Below are 16,675 nucleotides of genomic sequence, written 5' to 3' on the forward strand. Positions count from 1 at the left end.
ATTATAAGAGTTGGACTTATTACTTAAATGCCATCTAGTGGGCCTTTGTTTATTAATATGTTGAGTCTTATTACACCTAGGTACAACATTTCATCAGCCCTTTTTCCTTGTAATAGCCGACTAGAGAGATTGAGATAAGAGAGAGTGTGATTTTATCTCAATTTGGCTTGAAGATTAAGGGATTTAAGGAGTGAATTGCAAAATTAAGCTTCCTTGCCTATAATTCAAGACTTAAGGTAGAAATTCATCTTCTCATTCTTGTGTTTAAATTGATTCTTGCATGGTTCATGTCTAATTGAAGGGTCAAGTCATGAATTGGTTCAAAAGTGTTGAATTGAAGCTTAATTGTTGCATGCATGGTATACTCTTGCATTTTAGAGCTTGGTCTTCATAAATTTGCCACATGCATGTCCATGTTTCGAGAATAGACCATGATTTCATCTTGTTTTTGTAAGAGTTAGCTCACTTGAGCTTGTATTTAAAGCTTTGAAATGATTTAAGTTCATGCATGTTGCATGTTCATCTTGTTCATAAAAATTGGTTTGAAATTGGATTTAATTGAAACACCCTTGGGCTTTGATTTTACAATTTAGTTTTGGAATCATGTTAAATTATGAGTTTTGGAATGTTTTCTGGAAAATTGGCCCAAGAGGATCGAAATTTGTACATTTGAAGTTGGATTTGAGCTTGAGGTTCAAATCTGGAATTTCCAGAATTTGGACTCACGCTCGAGCGGGGTGACTGGCGCTCGAGCGTGGAAATCGTGCTCCCAGCATTTTGTTCTGTTTTGATGTTCGCTCGAGCGGAATAATTGACGCTCGAGCGGGATCCTATGTCTTGCGATCGAGCGGGTGTCGAGCGCCCAATCGAGCGTGATTTTCACCTATCCAGCACTTTTGACTGTTTTACAGAGCGCTCGAGCGGGTAATTCTACGCTCAAGCGGAAACCTTTGTCTTCATGTCCGCTCGAGCGGAGTAACCTACGCTCGAGCGTGACCCCTGTTTTCTGAAAATTCTGAAAATACTTTTAAAATGCATCTTTGCATCCTCATCCCATCCTAGGCATTCTTAGGCCTAGTTTAAGACATCTTAATGAGGATATAGATGTAGAACACACCGAGGCAATTAGGGATTAAGTTATTATTTTTCCCAACTGTGTAGCTTAGTGTGTGTTCAATCTGTAAACTGTGTAGGGTTGGCTTTCCGAGGAGACGCTCTAGCTTACTATAGCCTAGAACTCTGTGAGTAACAACTGTGTAAAGATATGTTCAAAAATGATTATCTTCTGAAAAATTAAACTGTACTGTTACTGTTAACTGAATGAATGTATGTCCTATATTCTGAACTGTATTGTGGCATCCTTAGCAACTACTGTTACTGAGTGTTACTGTTACAGAGATCTCTGCCGGTTCCCTTGTTGGAACCACTACTGTTTACTAATTGATGGCCATCATTGACTGTTCGGTCTTTCAAGACCTACCATTTACTGTACTGTTATGCTAATGGATGTACTACATATGACTGTACTGACTGAACGACTGAAATACTGATTTAATGAACTATTTTCATTACTGTAAGGACATTCATTCTTAACCTCTCTACACAATATGTTATTCACTGGGCTTTAGCTCACTGCTCATATATATATGTAGGTGTTTAGGCACCCGACCGGAGCTAGGAGCGTGGGTTAGACTCCCTTTTGTCAAGCCAACCATTGTGCCTCACTGCGAGGTTCCTAGCCTGTCAAGCTACGGCTTAGGGGTGTTTTGTTTTCCCCCGTCTGTCTCTGTAACTGTTTGTATAACTGTATAGACTGAATGTTTTGTACTGTACTGTTTAATAGAGATTAGGTCCCTATTCTGAACGACTGTAAATGTTGTACATACTGTTCTGTACTGTTCATGTATATATGTATGAGAAATCTTTTTGCATACAGACTCACAGCTCATTGGACATTGTTTATTTACTGTTTTGGCTTCCGCCAGGTCCTGTACTCTGTTTTACTGTATTATTGTTAAGCAAGCCTTCGGTAATCTCGGATTACTGGCCGGTTACAGTGCTAAATCCATAGGGCCGGGTTTGGGTCGTGATAGCACTAATGCACCATTTTTTCAAGAGATGCTCCAAAATCCCCACATTGATCACGACAAGACATAAGAACTGTTATTCTATTTTTTTTGCATCTCAGATTATTTTCGCAAATGTGTTTGTTTGATTTTTGTTTTGATCACTACAGTTTTTTTTCCTTCTAAAACCTTCCTATCTCCATATTTTATTTTGATACTGTCCAAGGGGGAGAAGATTATCATTTTTAATTTTAAAATGTGAATTTTCAAATTATCAAATATCTTATGTTGAAATATTATCAAATGATTTTGTTCATTTTTGTTTTGTGTCAAATCCATACAAATATTGCCATCATCAAAAAGGGAGAGATTGTTAATCATGTTGTTTAATTTTGATGATGTCTAAAATATTATTTGAAAATTTTAGATTTTTTAATATACATATTCTGTATTATTTGACACAAAATATTATCTGTTTAAATTATAGGTTGTATGATATATTTGTTATAAATATTATTTAAATGAAAATATTTTGAAAATATCACTATTCACTTTTTGACAAAATTGATTGATTGGTTGGCTGGTCACTATTCACCTTTTGACAAATTTAAAATTGGTTAATTATATTATTTTGACAAAATTGATTGATTGGTTGTATTATTTTGACAAATATGATATTGTTAAATTGTTTCCTTTTGATATACTCACATGGGATGATTGATTATTTTTATTTGAGTGTATTTATAATCTCTTCAGCAATTACAAAACCTTTAGAAGGGGTATATATATACACATTTGATATAATATAAAAAGAAACGGTTGCAAAATTGCAGCATATTTCACATGTTGAAGTTTGAAATTGAAATGATGTACCTACATCTTTATATAAATCAATATGGACTTTGTAGGCACATTTTTTTTACCTCATTTCTTTATATATATATATATATATATATATATGTACGGGGAGGAAATAATTCTCCTCGTATAATCCTGTTGACCAAGTCCACGCTCCTCCGTACGACGTCGCTTTCTCACCTGAAAACACAAACGTGAGCTAGCCGGCGGGTGTGTGTCGGAAATCTCTCCGATGCCTAAGTCAGAAAACTTGACAAATAGACAAAGCTCTATGTTCTCAGAAAAAATTGTGTTCAAAATTACCTCCTCTAAGGTGGTGCTTGTGAGCTTTTATAGGTTTCGAGTGGCATAATCCTAGTAGGACTTTTATTTCTCCATGCAGAGTCCTCCTAGGATTCATACTCCTAAGGATAATGCTTATCCTTTTACACCCTCTCCCACTGCTTAAACCAAGTGGGATGGTTTTCACTTTGGCCGAACTATTATACGACCGAAATAAGCTTGGCTATGCAGAGCCACAGAGAAGGCCGAACTGTCCTTAGCTCGGTCTTCTCCTCCAACTCCTTATCTCGGCTTTCCCCTGTTCAACCATGGTGTGTTTAGATCAAACTTCCAAGTAGCAAGTTCTGACCGACCTAACCAAATTATGACACGACCGGACTAAATGTAAGGCCGGACTTACTTCAAATTGCCACCGGACCGGAGTTGCTTTACACATTCTTGAACCGGAGTAACCACACCTCTCCTGGGCCGGAATAACTACACTTCTCCTGGACCGGAGTATCTATGCCTCTACTGGGCCGAAATATCACTACGGCTTCTTACCGATTCCTTCACACTTTGGGCCGCAGGGCCCAACTCACAGCTCGGCCCAATTCTTTCCCAAAAATTACCCTCTCAATTGCCCCTTAATTTCATCTGCACAGCATGACTGAGATTACAAATCCTTCAACCGAGCTGAAGTTCTACAAGTCTTTCCAGCCGAGATAAAAACCCTTCAGCGTATCCAGCCGAGCTAGTTCTACTCCGAGCGCTACTTTATCCGGTCAAAACGTCTCTTCAATTACGACTGTACCGCTTCCCATTCCCTTGCCACGTGGCGGGCTCTGATAGGCTGTGAGCTGTTATCACGCCGCCTTCGTACTTCGAACTTTTTGAATAGTCCCGCCCCTTTTTGCCGCTTTTTTCTCTCTCCTCTTTCACAAAATAACCTTTCTTTTTCTTGAATCATTCACCTTCCATTCTTCATCTTCTCTCTCTGTGTTTTTGCTGTTCTTCCGTTGCTTCTGAAGACTGACTTGGCTGCCACTTTCCCATCATCAGATCCCCCTTCTTCAACCTGGTAAGTAAACTCATTTTGCTTCCTTTATCTTGCTTTCGTATCTGTATAGCTTTGTTTTGTATGCTTTTTGCAAACATTTTCTTTCATTTGTCGCTTCGCTTCTGTACTTTTATGAAAATAATAGCAGAGCTCATACGTGCATGAACTTCTGTAAAAAACTTGCCTTAGATCCAAAATTAGGTAGCAACCGAACTAGGATCCTGTTTGCCCTAAATAGGCAGATCACTGTAGTCAATAACCGAGCTAGAACTTGAAAGTCTCAAAGATTCACTAACGCCTGACTCACTTTAGCCGGAATAAGATCACCGAGTTTTGAACATATCAAACTAGGAACCTCGGTTTTCAACCGAACTAAGCTTTTGGGGCCAAGCCAGCTTTCTTAGTTTCTAAACCGAACTCAGAAAGCTGCCCCTAGAGGCTTAACCGAAGTAACTTTATTCACACTACAACCGATTTAGGCCTCGGGGCTAAACCAACTTTCTTAGTTTTTTAGACCGAACTCAGAAAGCTGCCCCTAGACGATAAACCAGTCTAACGAGCAAACTGCTCAAATCGAGCTACCAAACCTTTTGATGAACCGAGATAGAACCAGTTTCTTAAGGCCGAAGTAGGGCTCTTATACCTTGCTTTTAAATTGTAGCACGATCCAATGATCAGTGCTTTAACCCCCACTGTTTTCTACTTTGCAGACTTAGGTTGCCCATGCATTCCTTCTTGTGCCCAACCGAGCTACTTGAGTCCAATCTTCCGACCGAGATAACTTATTTAATAATTTATACCACAAATGGGTAAGTATAGGTATCTGGTAGATACCCCAGGTGGCATGGCCGAATTCCGAAGGGATTATGGCATTCCAGATGATGTCCACCTTACCCTAGCCAAAAAGGAAACCATTCCGTGGAATAACCAAGGCTTTGTCCCCTTTATTGTTTTATCTATTATAGAAACCGGACTAAGGTTCCCTGTCCAGCCTTTAATTTGCGAATTTCTTAGGCAAACCAGACTATGCCCAACCCAGCTATCCACCAATACATACCGGATAATAATGGGTATTGCCGAGCTAAACCGCCAAGCAGGCTTGAACCTCGGTTTAGCCGAAATCTTCCACTAGTACTCCATAGGTTCCAAAGATGATGGCTGGGTTTATTAGGATACGTCGACGTAGAGAAAAGATAATCAAAGATACCCCGGATAAGGATGTTAATGACGACGACTTCTTCTGGGTATCGGGCAATTTTGAGGATCACCAAGCCCAAATCCCAGGCCGAAGTATTAACTGGAAGAAAGGAGAACCTGGTAAAGTTACTCCGGTTTTATGCATGTCTTTCTTTTACTTCGGTTTCAGGCGTTATGACCGATCTAACAGTCGTATATTTTTTGCAGACTTGGCCCATCTTGCTTCCTACTATAGTTACCCACATCTGAACACACTTCGAGCCGCACTACGGATTAAAGAAAGAGGTTGGGCCAAGCTTCTAAGCTTCGAACCGACCTACCGATATAGCGGTCGTCAAAAGGCCCGAGTGACCGATTTCCTTCTAGAGGAAGCACCTGAACCGGACCCCAACTTGCCCGAAATACGACTTGTCCCACTAACAGCTGAAGAAGAGATGGCGAAGAAAAGCAGAGTGAGGGCCCTTCTGACCGCAACAACCAGGGCCGAAGTGCAACCATCCTTAGAAACGCAGCCTGCCGTTGTGGCCCTCCCTTCTCAGCAACCTTCTTCATCTTGCCCTTCCAAACGTGCCCGATCAGCATCGACCGAACAGCAACTTGTCGATGAGGTCGAATCCATCCCCCAAAGTCCTCAACCTGCCCTCCATCCGGAGCAAACTGACCGAGCAGAATCTTCGAAATGGGCTCCGCAGCTGACCTTCAACGACCGAGACATCAAAGCTACTGATTCGGTTGTTGCCGAAAAAGATCATCTATTGGCTTTTAATCTGGCCAAAAGTGTGTGCCTCCCCAAGGACATGGAGCACCACCTCAAGCAATTGAACACCGAGATGAAGTCCATCCGGTCTACATCGAAGTCCATGATTTTGGTAAGTAGCTCTGTCCGTTTTTTCTTGTTTGAATTTTCCAACTTTTACTTCGGCTCAAGAGACTCTTCGTTTTGTCAGGCCTTACAGAAGAACAACGTAACTTACAAGAAAGTCCAGGAGCTTAGAAAAACCACAAGGCAGGCAATGGCTGAAGCCGAAGCAAAAGCGGCCGAGCTAGAAGAAGCCGAAAAGAAAATGGCCGAGCTACAAGCGGAGAATGGCCGTCTTGCCGATCTGGTTAGTTCGGCCGAGGCAGAGAGGCAGAAAGCGGCTATTGCTATGAAGGACAAATATCTGCGCGAGCTGGTAAAACTTGAAAAGAGAAAAGATACCGAAATAAGCCAACTAAAAAAGAGCATGGAGGCGGCCGAAAAGCAGGGTTACAAGCAGGGTTACAAGAAGGCGGAGGAAGCATATGTGAAACAGTGCGATGCTGCCAAGGAGTTGTTCTTCAAGTGCGGCTGGAGGGCGGCCGTTGAGAAGCTCGGTCTTGATCCACAGACCGAGGTTTTCAACCCTCCAGCCTATTTTATACCGAGCTCTCTTGCGGACTACGCCAATGCTCTGCAACAAGAGTTTCTAGAAGAGTCAGAATCCGATGACTCCATTTCTGAAGATACTCCGGTCGATAATGTGGACCAGCCAGTCCGGTCGGAGCCCATTGTGGAAGACCTAACAGTTGGTCTTCCCAGTGAAACCGTGGTTCCAGCCGAAGTGACTCTCCCTATTGTGAATGAGCTCCCTCAAGAAACCGGTCTTCAAGTTGATGGTGATGCAGCTTTTGACGCCGAGATTGAAGATCTTTTTTCTTGATTTTTTCTTCTTTTCATTGTTGCTCTTTGCCGTTGGAATCGAACTATGAACCTCCTTTGTAATAGTTTCAATGAATGAAAAATTTTGCTTCAACTCTTGTTCCGGTTCTGATATGTATGTGTGTACTTTGTAATGCCTTCAGTTACTCCAACTGTTATTTCGGTTTTGGCTGGTTAAACTACGCTTACTAGCCAACCACTCCTTAGCCGATATAATCACTTCGGCTGAGGAGTACAAAGTGTTTAATCTAGCCAATCCAGTTTCAGCCTTGCACTTACTTCGGCTGAAGAGTAAGAAGTGTTGGTTTATTCCAGCCAACCACTCTTCAGCCTTGCACTTACTTCGGCTGAAGAGTAACAAGTGTTGGTTTATTCCAGCCAACCACTCTTCAGCCTTGCACTTACGTTGGCTGAAGAGTAACAAGAGTTGGTTTATTCCAGCCAACCACTCTTCAGCCTTGCACTTACTTCGGCTGAAGAGTAACAAGAGTTGGTTTATTCCAGCCAACCACTCTTCAGCCATGCACTTACTTCGGCTGAAGAGTAACAAGTGTTGGTTTATTCCAGCCAACCACTCTTCAGCCTTGCACTTACTTCGGCTGAAGAGTAACAAGAGTTGGTTTTCCAGCCAACCACTCTTCAGCCATGCACTTACTTCGGCTGAAGAGTAACAAGTGTTGGTTTATTCCAGCCAACCACTCTTCAGCCATGCACTTACTTCGGCTGAAGAGTAACAAGAGTTGGTTTATTCCAGCCAACCACTCTTCAGCCTTGCACTTACTTCGGCTGAAGAGTAACAAGAGTTGGTTTATTCCAGCCAACCACTCTTCAGCCATGCACTTACTTCGGCTGAAGAGTAACAAGTGTTGGTTTATTCCAGCCAACCACTCTTCAGCCTTGCACTTACTTCGGCTGAAGAGTAACAAGAGTTGGTTTATTCCAGCCAACCACTCTTCAGCCATGCACTTACTTCGGCTGAAGAGTAACAAGTGTTGGTTTATTCCAGCCAACCTCTAAGTTAGTTTTTTCCAGCTAACTTAGAACAATGCTTGCAATATACCTAATCTTTACTAACGCTAACTTGTATAAAGAACATCTTGTGCTGAAAAGAATTGCTTGTTTCATTGAAGGAAGAAAAAATTACACGTATTTGAAAAAAGAAAAGCTAAAAGTAAAATAACTTGAGATTGGCCGTGTTCCATGGCCTAGGGATTGCTTTGCCATCCTTGTCTTCTAGGTGGTATGCCCCTTTGCCTGCTAACCCAACCACCTTATAAGGACCTTCCCAGTTTGGGCCTAACTTGCCATCTCCTGGGTTTGAGGTGTTTCCCATTACTTTGCGCAGTACCCAATCGCCTATCTTGAATTGTCTTGGATGCACCTTTTTGTTGTATTTTCTGATTAACTCTCGTTGGTATGTGGTAATGTGAACTAGTGCTCTTTCCCTTCTTTCCTCTGCAAGGTCCAGTTCCAATGTTATGGCTTCTCCATTCAAGTCAGGATCAAAATTCTCGCTTCGAATTGTGGGGAGGCCAACTTCTAGTGGGATTACTGCTTCCATTCCGTAGGCTAAGGAGAATGGTGTTTCTCCTGTTGATCGCCGAGGTGTGGTGCGGTAAGCCCATAAAACATGAGGAAGTTCCTCCGCCCACTTGCCTTTTGCTTTCTCTAGCCTTTTCTTTAATCCATCCAAGACGACTTTATTTGATGCTTCTGCTTGCCCATTTGCTTGAGGATATGCCGGTGTAGAATTGTAGAACTCTATCTTGTACTCTTCACAAAAGCTTCTGAAGATTCTGCCGTCGAACTGAGTACCATTGTCTGAGATCAGTGCTTTTGGTATGCCAAACCGAGTGATGATATTCTGCCAAACAAACTTCTTCACGTCTTTCTCTTTGATTGATGCCAACGCTTCTGCTTCCACCCACTTTGTGAAGTAGTCTGTTGCTGCGAGAAAGAACTTCCTGCCGCCGGTCGCTGTTGGAAGTGGTCCTACTATGTCCAAGCCCCACATTGCGAAAGGCCATGGGCTTGTCAGTGGTAGGAGTTCTCTTGCTGGTTGATGTATTTGGTGCGCGAATTTTTGGCATTTCTCACACTTTTTCACATATTTCTCTGAGTCTTCTTGCATATAGGGCCACCAATATCCTTGCGAAATAGCCCTGTAAGCGAGCGACCTTCCCCCTTGATGACTTCCACACACCCCTTCGTGTATTTCAAACAAGAATGCTTCTACTTTGCTAGGATGAACGCACTTGAGGTAAGGCCCAGAGAATGACTTTTTGTATAATGCCAAAGATGGAGATAGCCAAAATCGCTGTGACTTTGCCCTTATTCTGTTGGCTTTTTTTTTTTTCTTCCGGTAGGATGCCGTCTTTTAGGAACAGGATGATGGGATCCATCCAAGAAGGGCCTAATTCTGTGCAACATACTTCTTCTGCTTCGGGGTCTTCTATGCTTGGTCTTGGTAAGAAGTCGATGAGTAATGGATGAGGGATTGATGTATCTGCCATTGAGGCAAGGCCTGCTAGTTCGTCCGCTCGGCTGTTTTCCTCCCTGCCAATTTGTTCTATCCTTACTACATCAAATTTCTTGATCTCTGTTCTGACTAACTCTTGGTACTTGGCCATTCTGTCATCCTTTGCTTCGTATTCGCCAGAAATTTGGTTTACCACCAGCAGAGAGTCACTGTATACCATTAGTTCGGTGGCCTTCATGTAGTATGCCGACTTGAGTCCTGCGAGAAGCGCCTCATACTCCGCTTCATTGTTGGATGCTGGGAAGCCAAGGTTGATTGCTTGCTCTACAACTAGGCCGTCTGGAGAGATGAGGACTATGCCAAGCCCTGCACCATGTCGGTTGGATGCTCCATCAACAAAGAGCTTCCACATCTCTCCAACGAATAACTTCCAGCAAGTGGAAGGATCAGATGATGTCGTGGGGTCTAGAATGGTGTTTTCTTCAAGGTCCATGTTGGCTGTCTGCCCTTCGTCCTCTGTTTGAACTGCTGGTGAGCCTTTGTTTGTCTCTTCCTTGTTGTCCTTAGTATGGTCTGCCCTGGTGCTTGATTGACTACCTTCTACTAGGGGTTGCGCTATTCCGGCGTCAACTTCTGTCCCTAGTTCGGTTGTGTCAGTTAAGTCGACTGGGCAGATATGATGACTTCCAGGAGTAAACTCTGCAACGAAGTCTGCCAAAGATTGGGCTTTTATTGCGGTCTTGGGTTGGAACTTGATGTCGAATTGTCCCAACTCTATTGCCCACTTCAAAATTCGCCCACTAAAGTTCGCCCTTTCAAACAGAGCTTTTAATGGAAAGGCTGTGAGGACGACTATGGTGTGGGCGTAAAAGTAGTGCGCCAATTTTCTGGATGCCATCATTAATGCTAATGCTAGTTTCTCCAAGGGCAAGTACCTTGTTTCGGCTCCCAACAATGTCTTGCTGACATAAAAGATAGGCAAGTGTTGTATTCCTTCTACACGAACCAACACTGCACTGACTGCGTGCTGAGAGACTGCCAGGTACAAAAAGAGTTCTTCACCAGGTACTGGAGTAACAAGTAGTGCTGGGGAAGACATGTACTCCTTCAAGCTTTCCAGAGCTCGGTCGCAATCTTCATCCCACTCAAATTTGGCCTTTAAAGCTTGGAAGAATGGTCGTAGTCTGTCTGATGACCTGCTTATGAACCGGTTGAGCGCAGCTGCCATACCAGTGAGATGCTGTACTTCTTTGACTGAGTTTGGTCTCTCCAACTCCTGGATTGCTTTAATCTGAGAGGGGTCTGCTTCTATACCTCGGTTGGTCACCAGGAAGCCCAAGAATTTGCCAGATCCAACTCCGAATGCGCATTTGGACGCATTGAGGCGCAACTTGTGTTTCTTCAGGATCTGGAACATCTCGCCTAGATCTTTAAGATGGTCATTCTCATCCTTGCTTTTGACCACCATGTCGTCGATGTAGGCCTCCATTGTTCTGCCTAACAATGGTTCAAACATCTTGGTGACCATCCGTTGGAATGTCGCCCCTGCGTTCTTTAGGCCAAAGGGCATGACCTTGTAGCAATATAATCCCCTTGGTGTCGTGAAGGATGTGACCTCCTGGTCTGGTTCATGCATGGCGATCTGGTGGTAGCCTCTGTATGCATCCAGAAAGCTAAGTCGGTTATGCCCTGCCGTTAGGTCCACCAGTTGATCTATCCTTGGTAGAGGAAAGCTATCTTTTGGGCACGCCTTATTGACTGTTTTGTAGTCGACGCAGACACGCCATTTACCATTCTTTTTTGGCACTACGACTGTGTTGGAGATCCATCTTGGGTAGTGCACTTCTCTTATTGCTCCTGCCTCCAGCAGGTTGCCTACCTCTTCTGCCACTATTTTGGCGTGGTAGAGTGCCGATCTGCGTGTGCGTTGGATGACTGGTCTGGCGGATGGGTGGACATTGAGTTGGTGACTGATGAAGTTTGGATCAATGCCTGGCATGTCGTAGGGCGTCCAGGCAAACACTTCGATGTTAGAGGTCAAGAATTCCAAGACCTCTAATCTCTCAGCGCTGGACAACGATGAGCCAAGTAAGAAGAACTTATCCGGGTTCTTCTCATCTATTTTTACCTCCACCAATTCCTCCACCGCTTTCTGATCAGCCTCTTTACCGACGTCCGCGAATAGTTCATTACTTTCTGGTTCTTCCACCGAATGAACATATCCTTTGGCAGCGCGGCTGCCATTAACCGTGGCGAAACATTGTTTTGACATGATCTGATCTCCATAGACTTCTTCAATTATACCGGTGTCGTTGGGGAACCTCATTACCTGATGGTATGATGACGCTACCGAACGCATGGCATGCAGCCATGTTCTGCCCAAGATGATGTTGTAGGTGGAGGGGACCTTCAATACCCAGAACTCCACTTGTTTCGTTACGCTCCCTGCTCTGACTGGAAGAATTATTTTGCCGACAGGCCATTCTGGCATGGAGTTGAATCCAATTAAGGGAGAAACTGCAGGCGCCAAGTCTTTGTCTTGCAGCTTCAGCTGTTTGAATGTTTCGTAGTACATGATCTCACATGAACTACCCTGGTCGATCAGAATCCGCTTGACGTCAAAATCTTTGACTCGGAGAGTGACAACCAGAGCATCATTGTGAGGACAGTATATTCGATCCAGGTCTTTATCCGAAAAAGACATGACATTTGTAGCCTCTGTCTTCCCTTTCTTGGTGGTAGGTTGGGCACCTAGCACTTCTCTAAAGTGCTCAGCCTTTTTGATTGACCCTCTGAGCTCGCATACGCGCTCAGGTTCAAAAGCTCCATGTATGACATTGATAATACCTTGAGGCGGTGCATCAATTGGCATTCCGTTGGGATGGTTATTATGATCTTGGAGGGCTGGTTGCGTCCTTCCTTCAATATATTTGTCCAAGTGGCCTGCTGCCACCAACTCTTCCAAGTGTTGTCTTAACGGTGTGCAATTCTCAGTTCGGTGCCCCTTTTCTTTGTGGAAGGTGCACCGTGATCTGTCGTCGTAATCTTTCTGAGCTTCCCCTAGCTTGGCTGGCCACTTGACGAAAGGCTCATCTTTTATTTCGCTCAGAATCCGATATATTGGTTTTTTGAACACCGTTGTTATGGCAGTGCGGATTCTCAACCATCTTTTGTCTGGGTCTTCTCCGTTATCTCGTCTGCCACGCCGTTTTTATTCTGCCGATCTACTGCATTGACCTTTGCCGAGGTCTTCTTTTCTGGTACTGCGGTTGCACCAGATTTTACTTTGGCACGTGCGCCATCTTCTTCTACCCTGATGTGCTGATGCACTCTCTCCATCAGGGCCTCCATGGTAAGGGGTGGTGTCATGGTGATCGAGTCCCTCAGTCTGTTTCCGACTGGAAGGCCTCTTTTATACTGCGCAATGGCTAGATTGGTGGGGCAGTCTCCAATCTGGTTGAATGTCTCCCAGTAGCGACTGTTGTAAGATCTGAGGGTCTCTTTTTCACCCATATCGATGGAGAGCAACTGGTCTATTTCCACCGGCGTTTTTGTGTTTGTTCAAAACCTTGTTACGAACGCTTCTGCCAATTGGGCCCAGGAGGCTATGCTGCCCTCTGGGAGCTTTTCGAACCAGGTCAAGCCTAGGTCGCCAAGGCTTGACGGGAAGAGTATACACATCAAGGCCTCGTTTCGCCTGTACACAGCCATCACTTGGCGAAAGTGGCTCAAGTGTGAATACGGGTCCGTCTTCCCTTCATATGCAGTGAATTTCGGCTGAAGGAAGCCTGATGGTAGGGGCGCATTTTCAATTGCGGGAACAAACGGCGAAGTCTGTAGTCTTGCTAAGGCTTTGTCCGTTGGTTCATATGCTGGGCGCGGTATTGGCATTCCAATCTCGACGCTTCCATGCGTCCAAAGAGCCAACCGTTGTAAGGCAGAGACTCTGTGTGGATTGCGTGCCCTGGCATCCTCCTTGCATTGTGCTTTTTCTTCGAGCACGGTTCGTAAGTCGGATGACCGGGGCAGCTCTGTTTGTCTAGATCTGGTTTGGTGTGAGTGTGAAGGCCAATACGTGCTCCTTTCAGTGTATGATCTTTCGGATCTCGTCCTCTCAGACCTGGAGTGACGAGTTCTGGAAGATAAGGAATGAGTGTCGCCTGTCCTGAGGCTTCTGCTCTCTCCTTGGGAGGGTGTAGTATTCCTACTACGATTCTCTGAGTGGCGAGGGGGCGTCTTGTGCTTGCGCCCCTCTCCTGTCGCCATATCTTTAGTCTTCATCTGGCGTTTCAAAGCCTCCATGTCCGCCGCCATCTTCCGAATTAGTTCATCTTGCTCCTTTACGCGATCTTCCAGGGCTTGAGGATCAATCCTCCTCCTTTGCCTGTCAGGACTTTGAGAGTGACGAGGGCTGGTATTCCGCCTTCCCCTGCCACTCCTCCTGGAGTTATGTTGTTGGGGCTCCAGATCTGCCATAGGAGGGACAGAGGGTAATCCTTCTCGCCTTGCGCCCCCGTCTGGAGTTAGCCCGTCGACGGCGGACTGCGGTAGTTCTTCAATGTGTGCCATTGATTGAGAAAAGGAGAAGCTTAGTCAAGAGGTTTTTGTTCATGTCTGTTTGTTCCCACAGACGGCGCCAATTGTACGGGGAGGAAATAATTCTCCTCGTATAATCCTGTTGACCAAGTCCACGCTCCTCCGTACGACGTCACTTTCTCACCTGAAAACACAAACGTGAGCTAGCCGGCGGGTGTGTGCCGGAAACCTCTCCGTTGCCTAAGTCAGAAAACTTGACAAATAGACAAAGCTCTATGTTCTCAGAAAAAATTGTGTTCAAAATTACCTCCTCTAAGGTGGTGCTTGTGAGCTTTTATAGGTTTCGAGTGGCATAATCCTAGTAGGACTTTTATTTCTCCATGCAGAGTCCTCCTAGGATTCATACTCCTAAGGATAATGCTTATCCTTTTACACCCTCCCCCACTGCTTAAACCAAGTGGGATGGTTTCCACTTTGGCCGAACTATTATACGACCGAAATAAGCTTGGCTATGCAGAGCCACAGAGAAGGCCGAACTGTCCTTAGCTCGGTCTTCTCCTCCAACTCCTTATCTCGGCTTTCCCCTGTTCAACCATGGTGTGTTTAGATCAAACTTCCAAGTAGCAAGTTTTGACCGACCTAACCAAATTATGACACGACCGGACTAAATGTAAGGCCGGACTTACTTCAAATTGCCACCGGACCGGAGTTGCTTTACACATTCTTGAACCGGAGTAACCACACCTCTCCTGGGCTGGAATAACTACACTTCTCCTGGACCGGAGTATCTATGCCTCTACTGGGCCGAAATATCACTACGGCTTCTTACCGATTCCTTCACACTTTGGGCCGCAGGGCCCAACTCACAGCTCGGCCCAATTCTTTCCCAAAAATTACCCTCTCAATATATATATACATACAATATATATTAGTCAAAACCCACATGTTAGTAAGCTTTGTTCAACTTTCAGCCACAATGTTTAACAAAAGGAAATGGTGCCATATGATGAAAAGTTGAAAACAAATAGATGCCTCGTGATTTGTCAGAGGAGCGTCTGCTTCTCCAACGGGTATATTTTTTGGTATAAATAGATGTGTTTTGTAAAAATCAAGAACTTGAAGAGAAAAATATGTGTGCTCTAAAATTTTGAGTGTATTGTATTATACTTTTTCACTTTCAGATTTGAGTATAGTATTTGTTCTTACACTTTCATATCTACTCTTTGTGAGAGAATTATTGTAAAAGAATGAGTACCTCTTATCCTTATTTATCATTTTGTGAAGGAATTTTGTAAGAGTGGGGAATTTATTGTTAAGTGAGGCTCAATAGATAAAAATAAGACATGTGCAAATTGTTGGTGTATTGATTCATTTTGATAGTAAAGAAATTCTCAAGGAAGTTCCTTGGGGAGTAGACGTATGCCCGGTGTGTCGAATCACTATAAATCTTAGTATTTGTTTTTCTCTTCGTATATCTCTTACTTTTATATTGATAATTATTGTTCTATTTTTTATTTGTTAAAATTCTGAATATTGTGTTTATTATTTTTTTAACATTGTAAAAATTTTTAATAACTCAATTCACCCCCTCTCTTAGGTTGCCTACTTAGGATAACAAATTCCATCAGGTTTACTCATGTTTATTTCTTCATCGAAGATAGAAAATTCATTTTCATCAACTAGTACTGCATGTGGAATAGTTTTGCGCATATCATTAGTGCGATAGTTGTCCCACCATGACTTAAGCATGCTAGTAAAACTAGAGGTAAGAAGAGAGACTATCTCAAGCTGAGTATAGTCAGGATAATTACTGAGATAGCTATTAGCTACCATGGACATGTGATTTAACTTTTGGAGGATTTGATTTCACTAAGACCATCAATATTCCATTCATATAAATTTTTAGTAGAAATAGAAAACTACTTATTAATATTGGTTTCTTCAAATTGAAGATCGGGTGGTGTGAGTTTAGTATACCAATTTTTGGTAAGAGTGGTAAGATTAATTTTGGGATGTCCTATTCTATTAAGATTATTTGATTGGAATTGTTGTTCTAGGTGGCTAATTTCATTATCAGTGGAAATATCTGATTCGTGATTAGTAATTAAAGGAGGTTGTTAAGTTATGACTGTTATACATGTAACGCCCTCAAAATAATAACAATAAACCCATCAGATAAGACATGCATTTACCTTTAAACTAACCGCATTCCTTTCATTCATTAGAATTTCATTACATAAGTATTACATGTTAACCTCATAACAAAATGCCCTACGGGCTTACAGCTTTCCAAGTTAACACTTGGTTACAACAAAGAGTTCTAACTCGTTTACACATTAAGCCCTTGGCTTGAAATTACATGTAATACATCAAAAGTAAAACGACAAAACTATGCCCGCCACTAGCCTCCCAGCTATGTCCTTGGAGGTGGCATGCTTCCTGCACCTGAAAATGATATTCCCATATAGGGTGAGCCACAGCCCAGTAGAAATACACTAAACCAACCATGGACAATGACTAAAACATTAGCAATTGAT

Source organism: Camellia sinensis, chromosome 5, assembly GCF_055761805.1.
Source record: "Camellia sinensis isolate YWXY chromosome 5, ASM5576180v1, whole genome shotgun sequence".
Taxonomy (NCBI): Eukaryota; Viridiplantae; Streptophyta; class Magnoliopsida; order Ericales; family Theaceae; genus Camellia; species Camellia sinensis.